This window comes from Arachis ipaensis, chromosome B01 (genome assembly GCF_000816755.2).
Source record: "Arachis ipaensis cultivar K30076 chromosome B01, Araip1.1, whole genome shotgun sequence".
NCBI classification, from domain to species: Eukaryota; Viridiplantae; Streptophyta; class Magnoliopsida; order Fabales; family Fabaceae; genus Arachis; species Arachis ipaensis.
In genome coordinates, this window is record NC_029785.2 from 18,373,155 (window position 1) to 18,384,091 (window position 10,937).

At 28.1% G+C, this 10,937-nt stretch overlaps 1 long non-coding RNA gene across 3 annotated transcripts; it reads left to right on the forward strand.

The window, feature by feature from the left end:
• Nucleotides 7,208-9,665, forward strand: LOC107626847. 3 transcript variants are annotated; one of them, XR_002359111.1, is made up of 6 exons: nt 7,208-7,483; nt 7,648-8,139; nt 8,541-8,662; nt 9,088-9,133; nt 9,265-9,373; nt 9,464-9,665. It is a non-coding gene; the product is annotated as an uncharacterized LOC107626847 (long non-coding RNA). The 3 variants fall into 3 exon arrangements; XR_001617548.2 differs by having other exon boundaries at nt 7,214-7,483; nt 7,992-8,139; XR_001617549.2 differs by lacking the exon at nt 8,541-8,662 and having other exon boundaries at nt 7,215-7,483; nt 7,992-8,139.

A 10,937-nucleotide genomic window follows, 5' to 3' on the forward strand; every position in this document is an offset into this window, starting at 1 on the left:
TAATTTTTAATTGTCAAATTAAAAAATATCATTGTAAAACAAAAAAATAATTAAAAAAAGAGTTGGTATTTTTTGTTAAAAGAAAAAGATAGTTGGTTACAGTTCTAATCATTTAGGTAAAGTAATCAAATGAGTTGCTCGCACGAACTCGGATAGCTTTACAATATACTTTAAATAGAAGAAAATTTGTCAACCATCATTCATATTATATTTTGTGTCTTCTACATAAATAGTATAATTATTAAAATAATGTAGAATTCAAATAATTAGTTGATGGAATTGAAACTTTGAAACAGTAAATTATATTTTATTTACTCTCTTTCAAAAGTATTATAACTATTTTGGTCTTTTAAAAAATTTTAGATCAGATACTTTAATCTTTAATTAAAAATAATTATTTAATTAATCTCTAATAATTAATTTTGTCAGTCATTTAAGTTTTTTGTTCCGTTAATTTTAATAGAAAACAAAATTATTCTTACTCCCTCTATTCAAAAATAACGTTGTTCTAATCTTCTCCAATTTTTATCGTATCTTATATAACCCTAACATTCATATTCTCCTTCACTTTTACAGTTTTTTCTCCATCTTCTCCTTCTTCCTTTTTAACTCCAAGATTAAATCATGGTGTAAGTGCCATACATGTCATATTTATCTCAACATGTCATAGACCACACACTTCTCAAATCTCTATAACAGTACACCCACTTCTTCCGCACTTCACCTACCAGAAACATCCATCTCCATGTTCTCGATAATAGTATCACCTCCAACTCCAACAACTAACGTCCACCACATCTTTAAGACCAAGTTCAACAACTACCCCATGAGTATGTCTTTCTCCACTCTCCGACAAGTAATATAGATTATTGGACATTAGGATATCATGAGAAGATTCTCTTCCGACATCATATGCAAATTCTCATTTGTAATGGACTCCGAGTACTTCATTCCTTCTCTCTTGGAGTCCAAGTTGGCAGACAACTTCGACCTCGCCTTCAAGCTATTAGTACAGCAAGCAATGTCGTCGTCGCTGTTCATATGGAAACTAATGCGATTACTGAACATTAGTTCGGAGAAGAAGCTAAAGAAAATGATCGGAGTATGGACAATGTGACCATAGAGATGATAGGACAGAGAAGGAGGGAGATGATGACGACGACGGCGAATTTTAACAAATTGGACTTGCTGTCTAGATTCATGGGATCTATTGAAGATGACAAATACTTGAGAGACATAGTCATTTGCTTCCTAAGTATGAATTGGTCGAGAACAAGTTGAAATTTTTTGTGTGAACATTAAAGTTGTAGAGTGTGCATTGTGTAACTTGAAATTGTAGTGTTAGACTGTTAGGGTTATGTGAGATATAATGAAATTAGAGAAAAACAACATCCAGGGACGAATCCATTCATGTGGGTGTGGGGGCAAGCGCCCTCACTACAATTTAGAATTTTATTGAGTAGTATATAATAATAATATTTATTTGCCCCCACTAAATTATTAAATTTGACCACACATTAATTTTTTATTCAACTTTCGACACTTGATAGCCAATTTGAAAACTTCATATTAAATGTTCATTATAATGATCAATTTTTAAATTTAAATAAGATTGGTGTTCTTTCTTAGAGATCGACTTGAAAGAATATTATCTATCCATTTGTATTTCTTCTTTTAAAATTAGTTTTAGTTTTTTTTTATAATAATTACACTAATTGAATGAACTTTTTCAACTATGAATATCATCAAGAGCTAATTTGTATGAAAGTTAAGTTTTAAATAATTGTTTAACGATATATACAAAAAAAAAGACATTTTAATTATATTGTTCAAGTTTCAAAATATGAAATATAAAAAATTAAATTTTAAATTATATGTTATTATTTAAATTACTATTTTAGTATTTTAATTTGTAATTAGATATTTTGAAACCTAATCATATTTTACAATAACAAAATATAATTATAACAACAATTATGCTATATATACATAAAATAATCACTTGTACAGAATAAATCTTAAAATATAAATTTTGAAATATAAAATACATATTAAAAATAAGTTAAATGATATATGTATTTATACACAAATTTATAATAGAAAATTTGATAGCTAATTTTTTATGTAAACGTAATATTTTTATTATAAAAATTATTATAATGTTATATTTATTTTGCCACCACTATCAAAATTTTCTAGATCCGTCAGTGATATCAACATTGTTTTCGAATAAAAGGGGTTATGCACTATTTTCCCCATTAGAATTGTTAAGATCTATTTTTTCCTCTATTAAAATTAATGGAACAAAAGATCTAAGTGACGAAATTAATTATTAAAAATCAGTGAGATAATTAATTTTAGTTAAAAATTAAAGTCTTTACCTAAAAATTTTTTAAAGATCAAAATAAATAAATACTCATATTTTTATTATTCCGAAAACACTTAAATGGACTAATCATCATGTCATTGATGTTCCTTGCCAATTGCTAAAGGGAATAGATTAGATACTCAGTTTGGCACTTGATTCTTTTATTTATTTATTTATTTATTTATTTTTTTTATCATTGATGATACTCGCTAAAATTTTATTTATTCCATGGAACACATTTCTCTCTCCTTTCATTCCATTTATTTATCTTTTACTTTTATTTTTCCTATAAGTTTAATAGATAAGAGATAGTCAGGTTATCTTTTATTTTTCCTATAAGTTTAAAAGATAGTGGGTGATAATTGTTTTGGATAATTTGTTTCCTTTCATTCCATTTCTCTCCTTTCATTCCATTTATTACTTTTATTCTACCGCTTCATAATATTTATCACTCAGGTTATCTGTATATTTATATATAAAAAAAGGAAAGTATGGGGAGCCAATGGAATATTTATACAATGTGTACAATGGAAGTTTAGAGAGTATTAGAGATATAATTATTAGTGTTGCATTTTTCCATCAGCTGAAGTTTTTGGGATGAGTGGTATCATGCATGGTATTAGAGCGCTAGATTCAAAAGGTCAAGAGTTCGAATATTAGTGAACCCCAAAATTAGTTTAATAAACTTTTGGGAAGATGTTTATTATCGCTAGTACTCGGATGGTTATTCTAGATAGTATGAGAGATGTTCATTTTGTAACTCAATAACCATTGTACACATTGTACAAATAATCCATTGTCTCCCTAGCGGGATCCATAAAAAAAAGGGTAAAAAACGTATGAGTTAAGGGGAGTTTAAAATTACCTAAATTCGCCAAACAAAATTTTAATACATCATTCTACCAAAGAATAAATTAATGTAATTCGAATCAATACAATTCGAATTAGATTTGTATGTAATTCGAATTGATATAATTCGAATTACTTGAAAGCATTGACAACACGTAATTCGAATCAATATGTCACGAATTATAAACTTAGAGTTCGAATTGTATCAATTCGAATTAGTAGGAAGACGTGCTTTAAAGGGAGTTCGAATCAAGTTGATTCGAATTACTCTATTTTCGAAACTAGTAGTAATTCGAAACGACATAATTCAAATTACTCCCTTTTCGTAACAAATTCTAATAAATTTTTTTAATGAATTTATTTAAATTATAGTACAAAAAATATTTTATTCTATGCAAAATAATTTTAAAAAATGGCTTAAAAAATGTTAGGAGTACTATAAAAATTTGTAATGTTCTAATGACTTAGGTACTCAAATTTTAAATAAAGTACTCTACATAGTCAATAATAATTTAGAAATTAAAGAAAATATTTTATTCCATACAAAACAATTAAAAATATATTTTATTTATTTTTTCACACATATTTTCTGTCATTATATTGCCATTAGAATTCTCATATATTTCTAATTTCTCAACCTAACATTCACAAATTTTAACACAATCTTCATATAATTTTACTTGAGATATGTGCCTCATTTTTTGTGATTTGTATAAGTGAGTCAATATATATAAATGGGTAATAGACGTATCAGTACAAGTTTTATTATTGACTAATGATAACTCTATTTATATTAATATAGAGAGTAAATCGAATAAATATTTAAATTATTGGTCTCTAAAATTTGAAAAAAAATATTATTCTTCGTTATAAATATGTTTATTATATTTTTTTTAATTTTTAAAAGCTGTTTTACCAAACACAATTATAGTACTTGTGCTTATTAAAAACTATTTTTAATGTGATTTTACCAAACGTAAGTGCTGTAGCTTTTAAAAAGTCGTCTTTTAAAAGACAGCTTTCATAAGCTACTCTTAAAAAGTAAAAGCTTTACCAAACCAAGCTTTATTCAAATTATACGTTGAACAATTCGAACTTTATACAATACTCTTCTGCCCATTCTTGATAGCTCATGAATATTTTTTAATAAATTTATTTAAATTATACTACAAAAAAATATTTTATTGTATGCAAAATAATTTAAAAAATATTTTTTAAGCTGTTTTTTTAAATTATTTTGCATAGAATAAAATATTTTTTGTACTATAATTTAAATAAATTCATTAAAAAAATTTATTAGAATTTGTTACGAAAAGGGAGTAATTCGAATTATATCGTTTCGAATTACTACTAGTTTTGAAAATAGAGTAATTCGAATCAACTTGATTCGAACTCCCTTCAAAGCACGTCTCCCTACTAATTCGAATTGATACAATTCGAACTCTAAGTTTATAATTCGTGACATATTGATTCGAATTACGTGTTGTCAATGCTTTCAAGTAATTCGAATTATATCAATTCGAATTACATACAAATCTAATTCGAATTGTATTGATTTGAATTACATTAATTTGTTCTTTGGTAGAATGATGTATCAGAATTTTATTTGGCGGATTTAGGTAATTTTAAACTCCCCTTGGCTCATATACGTTTTTTACCCTAAAAAAAATATTAAAAGTGAGTAATTATTGATAAATTTATTTAATAAGTTAAGTTACCCGTATTTTTATTTATTGACTATTCTACAATGCAAATATTTTAACAATAATTATATTTAACATTATATTATCAAGGATAAGTCATACAGATAAATAAATAATAATTAAATATATATTTCATTAAAAAAAAGAATTTTCTTTTTTATTTTAAAAAGGAACCAGACATCATAAATCAAAAGGAGTATACTTTTGTGACACTGCAAGAGTCTTGAAATTTTAAATGATATAATACAATGGTCATATGTGAAATTCTAATAATACAACAATAATTATATTCCTGGTCAAGTAACATTAATTTCTCATGTTTCATTACTTTTTTTTTTTTGGTGTTTAAGAAAAAAATTAAATAAGAGCGAAAGAGAAGTCGATAGTGCTAGCCATTCGATGTAATCTAAATCACTCCAATACCCCCTTCTTTTTAAGGCTGGGTTTGGTAAAGCTTTTTTAAGAGGTGCTTGTGCTTTTTAAAAGCACAAGCATGTCATTTTGCGTTTGGTAAATTAAAAAGCCCAAGTGCTTGTGCTTACGGCTTTTAAAAGTTAGGGGTGCTTTTGAAAGCACCTAGGAGGGAGCTTTTCAAAGCTGGCTTATGCTTACCAATTTTTTTTTCATTTTTCCACACGTATTTCTCGCTATTATATTGTCATTAAAATTCTCGTATATTTCTAACTTCTCATCCTAACCTTCACAAATTCTAACACAATCTTCATATATTTTTTATTTTTCAACCTAATCTTCACAAATTTCAATACAAATACATCTCTATCACATATTAGGTATGAACTTCTATTTATTTATGTTATTTTTTTTTTGCGTTAATTTTGTATTTTTTCAGTAGATCTATTATGTTTGTTTTTCTCTGTTCTTTGAAACGGAAAGAGGTTGATCTGGTTTATGAAAACCAATCATAAAATTTTCTTTGCATAAACATTAGTCAAAATTATAATAACAACATGTATATACATATGTAAATATAAATATATAATTATAAGAGTAGTTTATTTGAGATAAGTGTCCTATTTTTTGTGATCTATAAAGGTGAGCCAATATATATAGGTGGGTAATGAACGTACCCAGTATTAATATTGGATTACATACAAATTTTATTATTGACTAATGATAAATCTATTTATATTAGTACAGAGAATAAATCAAGTAAATATGTTAATTATTATGATGCTTATATAATAAAATAAATACTAAATATGTTAATTTAGTATTTTTAGTAATGATGTTTAGGATAAAATAAATTTTTATGATACTTATATAAAATTTTAAAGTTAAAAAATAAAAGAATTTATTTATTATATTTATGTTTATTATGAATTTTTTATTTTAACATTATTTTATTTTAAAATATTATATAAATTTTTAAAAAATTTAAAAAAAGAAATTATTTTTTGTTATAAACATGTTTATTATAATTTTTTTAACTTTTAAAAGCTGTTTTACCAAACACAATTGTGATGCTTGTACTTATTAAAAGTCATTTTTAATTTGATTTTACCAAACGCAAGTACTGTAGCTTTTAAAAAGCTATCTTTTAAAAGACAGCTTTCATAAGCTACTTTTAAAAAGCAAAAGCTTTACCAAACCCAGCCTAAGTAAATATGTGATTTCGCTAGCTTCCCTTCTTAAGTTCTTATCATGTTAAAATGAACTTCTCATCTTTGAACTAACAATTTTTGTATCCTTCCTATCACACAAGTTGGCGGAAAAAGAAGTTGCAGCGACAGAAAAACGTCCATGGAATCGGTCTCAATGATCAAAGTTTTGAAACCACGCTCGCGTACGGAAGACTGATTCCTTCCACATTGCAAAAAAACTCGCACCTATAAATGCTACAATTTAGCAACAAACCAAAACAGCTAAGTTCACTACAAAAAACAGTGTAATTATCGACGCCAAAAAGCGACGATCAAATTTTTTGTCGTTATTTTTCGACGGCTTGTTGTCGATAAAAATAAAAAAATTATTAAAAATAAAATACTGTCATCTATTATTTTAGTAACTTCTAACATCTTGATATTATCCTCACATTGCCAACGAGATAGCGTGATAATTGTTTTTCTTTATAATCGACGGACTAGTTGTCTACTCTAATAATTATAATATCGACAGTTTTCGTCGTCGATAAATTTAAACGATGGAGAGCTTCTTTTAAAATTAAATAAACGATGTAGATTTATTATATAAAATAGACAACCAAAATGTTGATTTTTGTTTTAACTAAAATCGATGAAATTACCGTCGATTTTTATTAACAAAAAAATTATGCCGGCCTTTACTACCCGCATCCCTCATTTCGCTCAATTCCCCAAACATTAACCCTAAACCTTCAGAGAATCAGAGTTCAGAGTGAGGCTTCTTCTTCTTCTTCTCCAACACCTGAGAGTAGAGACCAGAGACAGAGTCACCGTAAAGGAGAGACAGAAAGCAGATCAGCAAAATTTCGTCTTCTCCGATGTTTGAGAAAACCCGCCGTCTTCTGCCGGAGAGTAGAACTTCTTCTTCTTTGCCGAGCCCGCTGCTGCGGCATCCTCTTCATGTAAGTTTCTTTCTTTCTCTTTGATTATTATATTTATTTTTGCAGTTGTTGTATATACTATTTTCATCATGAAATTCTAAGTTTGTGTTTGTTAATAACAATTGCATTAATATTATTGAAACCTAGTTATCATAATCAATATTACTGAAACCTAGTTGTTATAGGTCTTCAATTCAGAGAATGATGAAGGAAGAAAGGCATTGCGGATGTTATCACTACTTTTGTTCATTTTTCTGTGTTATCCTACAATTTTGTATTCGCTTTTCATGACTGACATGGATTTGTAGGGTTCTTCTCTATTTCTTGTGCTAGTTCTCTAATTGTTTATTAAGTTGGATTCAATGTACATATCAACTATATGTAACCTCGTTTTATGCTGAGGAAATCTGTAAAGAACTTCAGTGTCTTGCAACGCTTTTTACTAAGGACATATTAGAGACACTTTAAGCTTTTGCATAAAGGACATGTGAGTTATATACAAAGTTTACTGATCATTTTTTTCTATTAGTCTCTTGCAAAGTTTGCTGATCATTTCTTGCACAACTCAAGTGACTGGATATACGGAAGCAGTGTTAACAAGGCACCTTCAATAAGCTGTTTTGATTAAGAGTCTGTATCTTCTTTGAAAGCTACTGTGAGGAACCGAATTTTGAAGGGTAATAAACTTATATTAGTAGTCCATCAATCCATTTATGTGTGCACGTGTGTATTATTATTAGATGATACTTAGATGTAGCATTTTACTTGATATTTTTCTTTTTTCAGTTTTGCTATATTTTTAACACTAAACTAAGCAAGTTAGTTATGTTTTTGTATACTTCTCAATGCTTTTCTTTATTTTTGGCTTTTGTTAAATTTAGGATTACTTTCTTTTTTTTGAAGGTTGTGGATATAGAAACTAATGTATTGAAGTAAGTTTGAATTGGTTGATCCAACAATATTTGAATTTTGAAGATCTTCATTACACACCTTTGATATGTTAGGTCGTGGTTTTAAAGTCATATTAGTTGCTGCAATGAATTCATAAACTTAACTTTTCTAGTAATAATATTTACAGGTTAGTGTTACTCTGACTTGTAAGAGGTAGAGTGAAATGGAGTAGTATAAAATTCTAGAGTAGATTGGCAAAGGTACCTTTGATTCTGCTCTTCTTGTCGAGCACAAGCATGAAAAGAAAAAGTAAGGATCATTCCATATCTTGTTATAAAATCTTTTGGTGTTAACTATGTGTTAATTTGGCATGGGCATGTAAGTATTTTTCTGAAATAGTCTTTTGTTTTCCTCCCACTGTGTAATTAATTGAGAACTACTCAAACTTATCTTGAAAAAAAATCTAAAAACACAGATTTTGGCCTTTATTTTACTTTGTACAATAAGAAAATCCATAATTTTAACTTGATATGCTTGATATTACTATCTTCTTATTAACTATGTCAAGTCTCATCAACGAAGGTATTTTTTTGTTTTAGATACATAGAACTTGTTAAAAAGGAAAATTAGCTACATCTATCTCTGGTGCAGTATATGTGTGCAAGTTATCGCTGCTGGTATTTGTCACTTTACTAATAATCAGAACTTCCATTATATATGCTTCTGTTTTATAGGGTTGAAGCTATAAAAAAGGCAAATGGTGTTCATTTTCCTGAAGAGGTTGGTCGCTCTTAGCCCTGATGGATACTCTTACATTCTTTAAAAATTAGGAAGATAAGTTAGGATCCTAATCATTTTTCATATTTAGTGCATTTAACTACTGCTGAACTACAATATTTAATATTTTGTAGAGGCAAGAGTGGCATTCAGTTCCATAGTAGGTGGAGAGTTAGCTGAGGAAGCCAAGTCCATCAATGCCGGTTTTCTTCTTCTACGTAACTCAAGAAATCCAAAAAACAAGTAAGAACTAGTGATGATGTAACAATCATCATATCATGAATTTTCATTGTCAAGATCAGACATGACAAATGTTTATTTTGTTTCTTATAGGAATGGAATTTCCAAGGGAATTAGCAAGTATTGCTTTGATCATGCACATGAAGGCTGCACTGTAGTCTCGGTTGGGAAATTCGCCAAAGCAGAGCAAGGTTCTAGTTCAAATTCAAAGCATACTCAAGGTAGTTTAGTTCTCTTGAATGAAAAAATGAAAATTGAAACTGAATGACAAATTCCTTATACATTATATTATCACTAACAGAGTATGAGTATGAGTATGGTAGGTTATTTATTTTTTTTGAATATTTTGTATTATTAGTGGATTGCAATTTAAACGAATATCAGTCTGAGTTTAGTTATTTATCTTGTCTTGAGTCTTTATATTAAAGGATTATTTATTATTTTGATAAGTTTGTAAACTCATTATCTAATATTTAGTATAAATTATATTTAAAAGTTTATTTGTCTTGTTATCTAATATTTTTTATAAATTTTATTTGGATATTTAAAATTTTATTTGCATTAATTGTCTACTATTTTTTAATAGAAAAAATAATTAAAAAAATGTTGCTATAAAAATCGACGGTAAAGTTGTCACTTTTTAAATTTAAAATAGACAAAAGAAAACAAAATATAGACAACAAATTTGTCGGTATTTTAATAATTAAATCGATGACTCTTTAGTTGATTTTATTGAATCAAATATCGACGGAAACGGTGTTGATTTTGTATAATAATATCGATGGCAAAACTGTTAATTTTATTAAGCAGGTAAAACTCTCAAACTCATATTATAGACGGGAAGATTGTCGATTTTAATGAATTATTATCGACGGTCTGGTAAGCCGTCGATTTTATTAGAATTTTGAAAAATTGACAAGCTTAATAGCGACCTCATCCACCGTCGATTTTGTCGTCGATTTTTAATATTATCGACAGCCTAGCCGTCGATTTGGCTGTCAATTTTAACGGTGTTTCTTGTAGTGGTTCCAGTTGAATCACAGCCAAAACCAACCAAATTATGCTCATGATAGACACTAACATCACAATTAACTTTCACCATATACTTCGATGGAGGATTCCAGGCCGATTCAATGCTCTGATATAACCCTTGGGTAGCTTTCTTAGCATTGATACCTTCTTATTCGATCATTCATCTTGGGGATCGAAATATCCTAGTTTCGGTGGCACTATGTTCACCATATTTTAGGAAAGAAAAGGGACTCCTTCCCTGCTAAAGCTTTCCTCATCTAGATCTCAAATCTTTGTACTAATAGCGGCTCCTCTACTAAATAAGGGTGCATCCAAGAGATCCCAAATAACCTTAGCCTTGTTACACTAAGAAAGATAGTGTGGAACTGTTTCCTATCTTCTTTGCAACGCGGATATAAATTCAAATCAACCAATTTTCTTTGTGGCGGAATAAAGATGTAGGTAAGACCTGATAGATGTAGAGCCAAATCAAATCCTTAATCTATTTAGGAATTTTTGGAGCACAGACGCAATTCCAATGATCATTCTCATTCTA